Source organism: Amblyomma maculatum, chromosome 1, assembly GCF_055883805.1.
Source record: "Amblyomma maculatum isolate TAMU_Amacu chromosome 1, ASM5588380v1, whole genome shotgun sequence".
NCBI classification, from domain to species: domain Eukaryota; kingdom Metazoa; phylum Arthropoda; class Arachnida; order Ixodida; family Ixodidae; genus Amblyomma; species Amblyomma maculatum.
This window is the reverse complement of record NC_139344.1, coordinates 220,474,891-220,488,034: the sequence shown is the minus strand read 5'-3', so window position 1 is coordinate 220,488,034 and position 13,144 is coordinate 220,474,891. Positions and strand designations below refer to the sequence as shown.

The 13,144-nt window shown below is 44.2% G+C and overlaps 1 protein-coding gene across 3 annotated transcripts in view; it reads right to left on the bottom strand.

The window, feature by feature from the left end:
* The window catches only part of Pcif1 (Phosphorylated CTD-interacting factor 1), a 145,330-nt gene that overhangs the window by 130,093 nt on the left and 2,093 nt on the right, over positions 1-13,144 (bottom strand). The window lies entirely within an intron of this gene.

The window sequence follows — 13,144 nt, the reverse complement described above, 5'->3', positions numbered from 1 at the left end:
GTGCTAAGCAGGAAGTACTATATTTACTGGAATGTAACTGTTGTATCCCGCACAGGTTTTTGGTTTCGCTTTCCATACAACCGGTGCTATCATCATCAGCACTTTTCTCTCGAGCCCACATGCTCACACTCCCTGCCGTTAATAAACAACCACCCTGAACTGCCGTTTGTGCCTATTCGTTCCCTCCGTCCGGATACCGGACACCACGAATTCACGACGAGGACTCAAGCATAGGTTTCCATTCCGAGAACTGTACTTTAACTGTACTTCGGAATCATGTCGGGTGGATCGATCCCGCCGCCCCCGCCATTCCTGCCTACGCCAGGCAAACCTGCAGTACCTTGGCAATAATGGAAGCTGGTCTCTCTGAACTTCCTAAAAGTGGTCGGAGGCGACGAACTACAGCCCAAGCGTTGCAAGGCAATACTCCTGAACTCCCTCGGAGTCGAAGGCCAACATGTGTACCACAGACTCTGCGCAACAAGGAGCACTGCAGATCCTTGGGCAAGTGTCTCGTCAAGTGCTGACGAGGACCCCTTCAATGCTGCTGTTGCAAAGCTGGATGCTAACTTTACAACGGCAACAAATGACCTGGTGGAACATCACCGGTTCTGTTAGCGCAAGCAACTACCCGGTGAGAATTTTCAAGCATATGTAAACGGTCTTCGAAAACTTTCCACTATGCGCAATTTCTCAGCTCCAACTGACAGCATGATCTGCGACAATATATTTGAGGGAACACCTTCAGAAAATATATGAGAAAGCTTACTTTACGAGGGATTATCTCTCACTCTTCAATGAGCAGTTGACATTGGAAAGCAGATCGAGCAAGCAGAAAGGCAATTAGAAGAATGTCAGCGCTTCTGTGAACTGCGTTCGAGAAACAAAAATGGAATCATTCAACCCCTTGCATGGAACCTGCTACCGTGGTGGTTAGCTTCTCTGCACATCCAGCATAAGCCAGACACTGCCGCAATTGGATATTTTGCAAGCGTCTGCAAGTCAAAGAAAAAAAAAAGCTGCTAAAAGAAGAGCGCCGTGCCTGAAAGCTGAGACAGCCAATGCCTTCACACTCTTAAACGTCAACGATAAAATAGCCCACCAAAAGAAATTCGTGCCACAGTTACGATAGGGCAATGTCCTTTTTTAGCTCAATGTTGACACTGGCGCTACAGTCTCTCTGCTGAGCGAAAAACATTACCGCAGATTCTTCACGGATGCCTATGCATTGTGCTCGTCTGCTGTCACCCTCTATAATTACTCCGGAGAAGAGATGAACATTGTCGGATGCTTTCTGGCCAACGCGACTTATGGCGAAAGCACCGCCGGTGTGTTCCACATCACAACCAAAGGCACCTCTTTGCTGGGGCTCGACACCATACGCAGTCTGGGCATAAACATCGTTGGTTCAACTTTGACCTGCCGCAGCATCGCGCACGCAGACTCTCCCCCCTCGCTCCCCGCCAAGACGCAGAAACAGTTTTCGCACCTCTTCACGACGGGCCTCGGGCTTGAAAAGAACTTCATGCAACACATTAAACGTTGCTCATCTGTGCCGCCGGTTTCTGCTAAACTACGGCAATTGCCCCTGACTCTGAGCAAGTTTCCAACGAGCTATGCCGTCTGCAGCTGCAGGGGGTAATAGAACCCGTGTCTGCATCGAAATAGGTCTCCCCCATAGTCGTAGTGCGAAAGAAAGATGGCTTGATGCAGTTATGCGTGAACCTCCGCGAGACTAACTAAGCTGTCATCGCCGACGCGTTTCCTCTCCCGCACATGGAAAAACTACATAATCTAGCAGGTGGGACATGTTTTTCGAAGCTTGACTTGGCGTCTGCGTACCACCAAGTTGAACTTACATCGCAGAGTTGCGACCTAACAACATTTATTACACATGATGGATTGTTTTGATTTAAACGAGTATGTTTTGGTCTGGCCTCTGCTCCTACGACATTCCAAAGAATGATGCAGCTGTTGAGCAGGCTTCCGACGACATTGTCTGGGAGAACGAGAGTGAAAAGGAAGACTTGGTTCCCGAGAACTCAGCCTCCGACAATGCCTACGAATGAGCGTTTTTGTTGCGACTACCGCCCGTATTCACAAACGCGCCTCGACTCGACGCTCCACCTCCACTCCTTCGAGCGGAGAATACAGCCGCTACTCCACTCCAGGGCCGATTCGGATTCATGAACGCCCCTCGGCATTTCCTCCGACAAGTTCTCCTCGAAAATACCTCCTCCACTCGGAGCAGCGCAAGTGGCATATGGGGACGAGAATAAGATGAACTTTTGGCCCGAAAACTGCGTGCTGAACTGTGTAACATGCTCAGTTTTTCATGTCAAGTCTTTTAAACAACTTTCGCAAGCGGCCTCGACGTTAACAGCATAGTGTAACTTGTTTTGTGGGCTGGATGAAAAGGACGGCTGTGAAAAATGGCCGAAAATGTTTTTGCATCTGGCAACAGTCGCTGCTGGTAACGTAGGCGTGAATACTTCGGTGTGAATGGTGTGAATAGTTCGGTTTATTTTTTGGTGTGAATCTACGCTCGGCCTTTGCCGCTTTGCCTTTTTGTTATTGGCAGGCTTTGAGAGACTTTTTTTTATTACCAGGCTTCAGACTTTTTTATTCCCGGGCTTTGACAGACATCAAAATATATTGCAGGAAAAAAATGTACAAGCAGCGAACTCATATGGGCATGGCTCTGGCCTGCTCGGAGGTAAGCTGTTTTGCTAAACATGCGTGCTGCTTCGCAGCGCATTGCAGCTCATGCACACTGAATACGACTCTCCAGATGAAAATGCCGCGTGCAGTTTCCAAACAAGTAGGGAGCCCTAATTGAAAACGTGCCTGAAAAGCCATGCTCTTCATCAGCCGCTCTCCGTAGGACGAGCACACCAACGCGCTCCCTCGACAGCGTCACGCGTCTGAAGACGTACTACGTACCCTCGGGCGACAGGCAAGCCATTAATGCGCGGGGTTCAGCACAGATGTCCGAACAGTCCCACCGCGTCTCCGGTGCTCGCCAGCTTACTGCATACAACACGCTGTTCCCCCACAAAATCGGCGCCATCTGCGGAAACGCGCAGGCGAACCACGAAGAGTGCGCCGCCGCCGCTAGATTCCGGCTACGGGCGAGCTCTCCATTTACGATCAAATTGCGCCTCAACTCTCCGGTCATATCGCGCTGAAAAGGTTGTCCATTTATCCAGTGACGACTTGAAATGTGCCCGCGCCACACAAGCGCAATACGATGATGCGAAGATCAAACAGCACAGACGTCGGTGGCTGATCACGGTTATCCATGTTCGGCGTGAGCAGCAGGGAAGGACGGAGGCTAGCCATGGCCGCATTCGTAAAACGATAGCGCGCCAAAAGTCCCGGATCACTGTCACTCTCAGCTGATGCTTTAGAGAAAGGTTCGGTACATCCTTGTCATATCGTCTTTCGTGAAAAGTTTGGTATACAGTAGAACGAATTCCACACAGCGAGTGAGTGATGCAATGTCAGCCATGCTTACAAGCGGAGTGGCGGTCGAGGAGCGGCCAAGGTAGCGTCGTCGCAGACTCGAGATTCTCGAGAAAACTCGAGTCTTCTCCACCGCTGGAGGAGCGATTCGAGTGAAGATTGCTTTCTGAAACGAAAAACAGGCCTCGAGGGCCGCTTGGAGTAGAAGTTCAAGTGAAGGAGTGTTTGTGAATACGGCGGTACAAGGGCCAAAATGTCTACCAAAGGTACTTTTTCAAGCGCTTATCTCGCGTTATATTCACGGTTTTATTTTTTCCCATCGGGAAACATGCAAAGTCACCCCTCGTGTTACATTCACGGTCGTGTTACATTCGAGTAAATACAGCAACTAATCATGCTGATACTTGCTGCAATCGGCCACGATTTGAGAGTGGGCTGGGCCTCGAGCATTAAAACTGAGCCCGAGGGTCCAATCGAGTGTCCAAAGCTATGGCTTAAAGCATCACCTGGCGATGTTTTACCTAAACTTGCTGTATATATAAGTTTCGTGTATAAACTTCAATTCATCTCTTAGCTCTCATAGAGTGTCACTGTCTTCCATTATCATCATCGCTTCTCACCACTTTCCAAGAAAAACCACAAAGAAGAAAATTCACTCCCAGTAATTTGGATATGTCAATAATTCAAGCCACTGCTGCGGTTCAGTGGCCAATGCCCATGCAAGGGTACAACTCGGACGCTAATTCGGACGATATGGGTCTGGCACCACTTAATCAAACAAGCTCTCGAGGGCAGATCATATCTAGGTATGATCGGCATGGCAACTGATGGCAAAAATAGCCCTTCTCAAACATGAAGTGCATGCCGCAGAGTCAACTACACACCGGCAAAAATGACGAATGAATGGCAGTGTCTCTGAGAACGAGCTGACCACTTAGTTTCAGCTTTGCTCTTATGAGCTTCGCACCAGCCTGCGGCAAAAGTGGCTACCGACTGCGCATTCAACAGACAGCTCAGCCCAGCTGCGCGCAGTTTCGAAGTTGACTAGCTTTCATCCGTGCGGTTCTTCCACTGCACCAAAACTATATACTCGTGTTGTTTGTACCCATTGCGTTAAACACAGCTGCTTGTAAAAGAGCACCGTCACTACCGCGTCGCACCGTGAAATATGCACATAGAGAACAGAAATGGAAAAAAAAAAAAAAAAACAGTGACTATCGTACTGTTCTCTTCCCAGAAGCAGCCATTGACCTGCCTTTCACCAAAAAAATATGACGCGATGTAAACGGTTCTTGTCATTTTTACGGGGTCATTCAATAATTAAAACTTGGATAACTCGAATATTTTCTTCCAATGTACTGAAGTCCAAATCAAAAACCGTTTACTTTAATATACAGATGAACACCATTCATTGTCTATTGCAGGGGTGCAACAGCAGAAATAGGATTTGTAGCAATTTTTGGAGCAGCAAAATCTTAGTTTTGGAGCAGTAAAATTTGTATTTGGAGCAGCTGACAGGAAAAAAAAAAAAAGAGACCTGCACTTTGCAGCATGAATTTAAACTTTGGAGCCGTTAAACAGGGAAGAAACCCTATCTTCGGGACAAAAAAATATGTAAATATCGGACCGTATGGAGGTGATCCAAAGGAAATCTAGCAGGGGCCACTTATCACAGGCACTTGGCATATTTCGTTCAGGAATCCGGCGTGCATCTCTTTTTTGTAAATAAGCGTTTCATACTGCAAGGCGTGGTATCAAACACACACACACACAAAAAAAGAATGTGAGCCATACAACCACGGCAGTTATTTTTTCAAACTTCCCGGCACACACAAAAACCAAAAAAAGGAACAAACTGCAGAATGTGCTTTTTTTTTTTTTTTTTTTTTTTTGCATCTGGCATGGTTTGACAATCTCAATCAGGGGATCTTGCTCGCAAGACTTTTAAAGAATGCTTTACTGCCTGCGAAATCCACAGCCTGTGTCGTGCGACGGCAGATCCAGTAGAGCCCAATTCGAAACAGTGACTGCAATCAGCCTGTACTCAAAAGCGAGCGCAGTACCAGAAAATAAAATATTGATTCAAAAGCAAAAAAAAAAAAAAAAAAAAAAAAAAAAAAAACGAAACAAAAAATATTGACCAAAAGGCAAAAGAACAAATGCCGAAAGCAGATACGAAAGTAAGTTGTAAGCAAAGGAAAGTGATGTGCTAGCGTGTCCTCGGATGGTGGCATACGCTGTCTAGGGGCTGGCCGATGACTCTGTGGTTTTGATTCGATATTTTTACTAAAAGGAGGTGGGCACTGACTCAGGATATTAGGCTATATATTTCATGCACAGAGCAGACTTTACAGTATTTCGACGTTTCAGCATCCGTAAATGGTAATTTAGACAGTCTTGGGCTGCACTGTGGTGTCATGGAATTCAAAGTCTGGCTGCACCCCCCCCCTCTAAAAAGAAATCACGTATACCACCTCAAATTATATTATAACCAATAAAAGCCATAACTAATGCATCAACCAACACTATCTGACGACGGGAAAGTGAGTCTTGAGTCTGTCAACGAGACCGCATAAAAATAACTTTGCTGCACATGAATGCTCAACAAAATACAAAAAACTTTCAGAAGCCACATAAAAAAAAAATTATACATTAATTAAAAGCTTGCAGTGCTTAAAACAAAGTGTGGAAGTACTGTTCCAAAATCAGAAATACTACCACGGCCCTTTTCACAGTGCGATGCAGTAGCAGTAGTAACCCCTTACAAACGACCCCTTTGCATTAAAAGGATGCTTCACCGCACGAACCGTGACCAGTGCGTTGAAGCATCCTCAAACCGCAACAGTTCAGTGTACTCAGAGTGGAGGAAGCACGTGAATGCTAGAGAGGAAAATATGAGTAGGTGTTTTAACAGCATGACACCATCTCAAAATAAAAATAAAAGGCCAGTGACGTGCGCTGGAGTGTCTGAAACGTCGCGACTGACCATATCACGGCCGCAGAAAGTTGTCCCTGAGCATGGCAAACTTTTGCGGCTATTTGACGCATTTTGGCGCAAATTCAACAAATTTTGCGCTTGTGGTATTGAAATATGCCGCTGTATCAAAATGGCACAATTGGCACAGCTGTTGCACCCCTGTTATTGCATCAGATAAATGTTACAGGGTTAGAAGAAAGTGCAGATTTATAACTACATTTCCACATCCAAATCAACGTCATTCCTTACCAGCACGCTGCTACAATAATTCCATGTAGAGTAGCAATCTATCTTGTGCCCACAGATTCTTCGACACAAGCTTCATAAAAGCAAAAAGAAACAAGCAAGAGGAAGTGAAACTGAAGCTGCAACACTTACACTACCCACAGAGACACTAGATAACTAAACTGTGCCCATAATATAACAAAAAGATTATTTCATAGCTAGTTTTAAAACTGTCTTGTAAAAATAAACGGAACCTTGCCCTAAACGTAGGCATGAACTTGGAAGCTCAAAATATGCCACAGCACAGATCAAAATAGAAATCAGAAATACTGTTTTAGTATGTGTGACTATACCACAGTACCAATAGCCATTTCTATTGGTGATTTTCATGACAAAAGAAAGGGAATTTCAAGTGACTCAATATGATATATTATGGGTGACTGCTTCCAAATCAGTATGTCAAAATATGCTTATCTTGTAACTTTGCGATAAACTTGAGCTTGTTTGTCAATCGTGGAAGCTTTGTGCGAGCCAAACAAGCGGTTTTCCTTGAAGGTGTAAAAGAATAAATGAGGGAAAAGAGGGAAAGTACTGGCATTTGAAAACAGCTGGCATGAAAGCAGGACAGTTGTTGCATGCTTTGTAAAAAATTTTAAGTCAATGACATCGACAACGAAGGCTCTAGTACAATAAGTGAATGACAAACTCAAAAGATCAGTTAAGTATGACCAAGCGCTTTTCACTGATCACACTGCTTGCGGAAAACAAGATAGAAAAGTTTTCCATTCATTGTTGCTTGAACTCACAGCTTTCCCCTGATAAAACTATTGTTCAATTTTTTGTGCTCAAATCTGATTAACCATGTGACACTTTAAATATAAATTTCTAATTATAGGTGGAAAGCATAAACAATGAGTTTGCCTTTTTTTTCATGCACTGTGTTCCCAGAGCGATAAACCACACCTTGCAGTCTTAGTCTGCTCCTAGGTAGTGGATGCAAGGCATGCAATGTGTGCAAGGCTGCTATGATATAATCCTTTCGTCTGATTCTATTGGATTCTTGTGATCCAACTGTCTGTCTAATTGAATTTATAAGCAGTGAAATGAGTGTATTAAGCAAATCAAGTGCAGAATTAGAATGAAATAGAATTCGAACAAAGCCTTTACCTACCTGCCAACCTTTCCAACTCACCCAGGAGACTCACGATTTCTTTTTTTACTGAAATTTCTGGTAGCGTGACCACTGCCCTATATCTCCCATAAAATGCCTCTGCCCATGCAAGGTTTTTTGTTTTTTTTCTTCAAAAATAGCATCACTGTCAATGGCTGCACTATCACCATCGACATCATCGGCTAAGCAGCAAATCAAAGCTAAATCAAGCCAAAGCCTAAGTAACTGTGGATGGTTGCATTTCAAGTTTGCTGTTGCAGCTGCTTGTGTGAATGTGTAGCGTTAGCCAGGCCGCCTGTCTGTGGCGCTCAATGTAAAGTTGGAATTCTTGTGTGATCAAAGTCATGGCCCCATCTAACCATGAAAGAAATATTTGCAGAAAGAAGCCTTGACTCGAATAAAGAGGCGTCTTATTTCCGCTAGGAAGACCATCACCCGCAGCAAGTCTATTCATACGCTCTCATCAGTCGGTATATACGACGCTGTAGTTTTATTTTTACGGCATGCAGACCCCTTACGACCAGGCGCTCATAAAATTTTTTGGAGTTGTTCGTATGCAAGTGGTTTTCGCACAGGCTGCAGAAGGATTCGGACTTTCCTCGCCGAAGTTTTTGATGATTTTCTAAATCTGAATTTTTATACTTTGTGACATCAAGAAAAGGTGAAAGTTCTCAAGTTTTGCACGTGTGGATGCAATGTCAGCATCAACGTCACTAGAACAAACTCAGTTTCACAGCTCCCCACACCATGGATGGATGGATGGAATATAGGAGCGTCCCCTTTGAAACGGGGTGGTAGCAGTAGCTATCATGCTCATTTTTCTCCCTATATCTTAATTATTGATTTAGATTGGTTAACTAAACCATCATTCTATTTCTTAAATTTTTTTGTTTCTACATTACTAACATTATGTCACTTCTCTGTTTTTAAGCCACCAATCTTCCAGTCGTTTTTTGCTAGTTTCCACCGCCGGTTTATTCACCCGGCCACTGTTATCTCTAAACCCCAGAGCCTCAGGAACAGTGATTGCACCTGCATCAACTTCCTGATGGATACCATTACATTCGAATATAATATGGTCAATTGTTTCACTGGAGTTACCACATACAGCACATGCGTCATCTTCACTGTTAAATTTCTTTTTGTAGCTGCGTGTTCTCAGGCACCCTGATCTAGCTTCAAAACGCAGGGCACTGCCTCTTGAGTTATCAAAAAAATCTTCCTTCCCGATCTGCATTTTCCACTTTAGGTATAATTCCACACTCTGTTTCCTTTCCATCGAATTTATCCAATTTTTACCTTCTGTGTTTTTCACCTGTTGCTTAATGCTCTTTATTTCTCCGTCCTTGTGACTAGCATACTTACTAGTTAGTTTCCTAGTTCTTTTCCTCCACTGTGAGTCAACGCTTTTTAAGTACAGGTATTTAAATACTTTAGCTTCCCATCTGTTACTGTCCAATTTCCTCAGGCGTTCCTCATATAATATTTTACTCTGAGCTTCCCGTACTTCGAAAGATGCCCCGCCCATATCTCCCTGTACTGCCTCATTTGTAGTTTTGCCATGGGCACCTAGTGCTAATCGTCCAACGGATCTCTGATTTATTTCTAATGTCGACTGTACCTCTGATTTTAGGTACAAAACCGCATTTCCGAAAGTAAGTCCGGGCACCATAAATCTTTTCCAAATACCCCTCAAAACCTCATACCTATTGTATCCCCACAATGCCTTATGCTTCATTATCTCGGCATTCCTTCGCCCTTTGGCCTTAAGTGATTGCTCATGCTTTCCAATGTATGCCAATCCTTCGTTTACCCATACCCCCAGATATTTATATTCTGCTACTCTAGGTATTTCATGGCCTTGTATTTTAAGACCCTGATCAGTTGAGCCATTGAAAATCATCAGACCCGACTTAACTGCACTGAAACTGAAGCCTAGAGCTTCCCCTTCGTCTCCGCAATACTTACCTAACTAGAGTTTGCAAGTCTTCCAGACTCTCAGCTAGCTGCACAATATTATCTGCATACATCAAACCGGGGAGGCGCTGCTCTACCGCCTTTCCACCTAATCTATATTACAGGTTAAAACCTAGGTTACTCTCTTGTATCCTCCGTTCCAAGTTTATCATATAAAGCATGAACAGCACCGGTGATAGAGGACAGCCTTGTCTTAATCCTTTGCATACTTTGACATCTTCCGTGCTTCTTATCCCTTCCCACATAATTTCTACTTTGTTATCCCGGTATATTTCCTGTAGGAACTCTATTACCTCATAACCGATACCTTCTTCTTTTAATATGTTCCACAGGAGTTCCCTGCTAACGTTGTCGAACGCCCCGTTTATGTCCAGGAAGGCCAAATACAAAGGTCTATTTTCCATTCTAGATATTTCGATGCATTGGGTAAGCACGAACAGGCTATCATCTAAGCGCCTACCATTTCTAAACCCGTTCTGAAGTTCTCCGAGTATCTTGTTACTTTCTACCCATGCTTGCACTTTTAATTTCACCACCTGCGTGGGTAACCTGTACATAACAGATGTTATGGTAATCGGCCTGTAAGATTTTATGTGCATCCTGTCTCCTTTCCCTTTATAAATCAAATTCATTTTACTCTGCCGCCAGCTGTCCGGAATTTGCTTATTCGTTATGACTGTTTCCAGAGCTTTTAACAATGTTTCCTTACTTTTTGGAACGCTTGATCGAAATTCCATCTATTCCTGTAGATGTGTTTTTAGGAATATTTTTTTCTGCCTTTTTCCAGTTTAGATTGGTCAGTTCTAAGCTGCTTTGTATTCTGCTACCTTGTGTTGCTTCCTGATTTGCGGAGATTACCCTATCGTCGCTCTTAAATGACTCGGCTATAACTGATGTAATGTAGTTCACTGCGTTGTCTCCCTTTAAACAATTTCCCTCGTTACCTTGAATCCGATCCTGCTTTCTTTGATTCTTCTTCCCTAGCCGGCTTATATGGTTCCAGAATTTTCTTGCTCCGCCTCTAGAGGCATCGTGTACGTCAGCCATCCAGCCATCGTTGGACTGCCTTATTTTACTTTGGACGAGGGCCTGCATCTGAAGTTTCTTTTGCCGATATGATTCCCATCTTTGGTCGATTTCCTCCTGAGATACCAGTGCTTTCTTTGCCATTCGGTGTTCTCTTGAAGCAACGGAGGAGTGTGTCCCCGGTGGCCATCGCAAGAACTAGTGGCGCTGCAGTCAGCTCTTGCTCCTTGCCGGGCGCGTCGTCTGCTACACGCGGCGAGGAAGCATTGAGCGGTCGGCACACATGTAGCTTTTGCGTGCTCCTGTTGCAGTGTTACATTACGACACCTTTGGCCTTGAAGTCACATATTACCTTGGAGAATGCATTTCTACTATGCGAAATTCACTGGTTAATGCTGTGAAACAAGTGTGACAGCGCCGTCAGCTTGATCACAAGCGCTGTTTCTTGCTTTACTTTCTGGCCTCTGTTTTGTAGTGTGTTCTCGCAGGGCATTGATACTGTCATGGAGTAAAATTTTTAGAGCATACGAGCCCTCTAACCTTAGAAGGTAACATAGTAAGTATCACGTTTACTGCTGCGCTGCGCAGATTGCCTCCATTACGTGCTGAAAGTTGCTAGCCAGGCTGCCCAGCTGGACAGCCTGTTCATGCAGTGCATGAAGCTGGCTACTGGCTTCAAATGATGTAGTGAACAAGATTACGAATAAACGGCCTCCGTTACCGCCTAATCAGATCTTTTCTAATGTCTAACTTCTGAGGTATGGCGCGGAACATAGCTTTAGATCGGCACTCCCGCACTCTTGTATATAGCAATGTAAAAAAAAGTTTATTGCTGTGTCATCTAAAACAATGCAAGGTGTGAAAAGTTATTCAACGAGTTTACTGAAAGAGGAATCAGTGAGAATAGGCGTGCGTGCTGTGAAAGGAAATGACTGAACAAGCACAAGTCTATTTAAAAAACTTATCGCGAGCAATCACAGGAAGTTGCGATTCTAGTCTGTCGCGCCCTTGAGAGGGTCCCTCTCCCCCTTTACACAGAGAGAGAGAGAGAGAAAAGAAACTATACAATTTTACTGCTTATAGGGGAATTTAATGTAATTTCAAACTTCTCTGCAGTTCTTATGATGTCTCCTCTTTTCGCATTAGCTGTGAGTTGCAAGCCCCATGTGCAGTTTCGTGGAACTGACTTTATTCAGAAGAGCTTCTACATAACCAACGCTCAATTCACATGATATGAGAACTTTATGCGCAACTTATAATCACTGCCATGACAACCGCTCACCAATGACAAAAGTCTTCTCAACAAGGAAATTTCCTTGTCCTCAAGGCCCGCCTATTTCCTCAACGCGAAAATACCCAAACTTTCATCGAATTGCTGGTATTGCGACGAACACAAAATGATCGATCAAAATCCGTTTGCATCAGTTGCCCGATTTGCGCTAGTTCTCTTTCAGCATTGCTTGCGAAACACATGGGGCAGTGCGATTATTAGGATGCTTTCTCTTTGGTATAATGCTTTTTGCGTTCGAAATATATGTGCCAGCAAGAAAATAAAGAGCTTTGCTACATGAACAACATCACGAGAGTACTTCAGTACAGTTCGTCCTCTAAATACCGATCAGAAATTGTTCACTTTTCTGTGCAGAGCTCGAGGGTGTCTATGAGTGACACGAACAAATGAAAGACTTCCAAGTAATCGTTTCAATCATATTTGCACCAGCGAAGCTGCCGCAGCTCAGTGATCACCTCTGCCACATTCGTAGTTACTATCATTACAGGACTTGTCGGGCTCTTTTTGGTCTCAGTTGATGCAAAGCATGCTCAGAGGCAAACATGGTCAAAACGCTACATCAAGCTGCAGAACAGTGTTGGTTTGTTTACATCTGACCACTGCACACACTGCAAGCAGTTAGTCTGACTGCGAATAAAAATTAGTTTATACACTGGTTATTGTTACCTAAATTTTGTGATTCAATCAAAAACACTTTTTGTTTTAAGTTTCTGTCTTGTTTCTTCACAATATGGCGAGTGCAGGGTGGCTCTCAATGGCCCTTGAGATTCCAATGGCGATTCGCAAACCTCCATACAGCCAATTCCAAACGAGTTCAATGGTCACTGAAAACTGCCAAGTGGCACTGGCTGATCCCAGAGTTCGATCTCCATCAACTCAATGGGCACTGAAACTGTCTGTGTGCCAGGGGTATTAATCACGCGGGTTAAGCTATGCTTCTCAACAAATAGAACCCTGTTTCCCCCTTTCGCACCTTTCTATTCCACGCAAAAAATCTTATATAGGCTCAGTG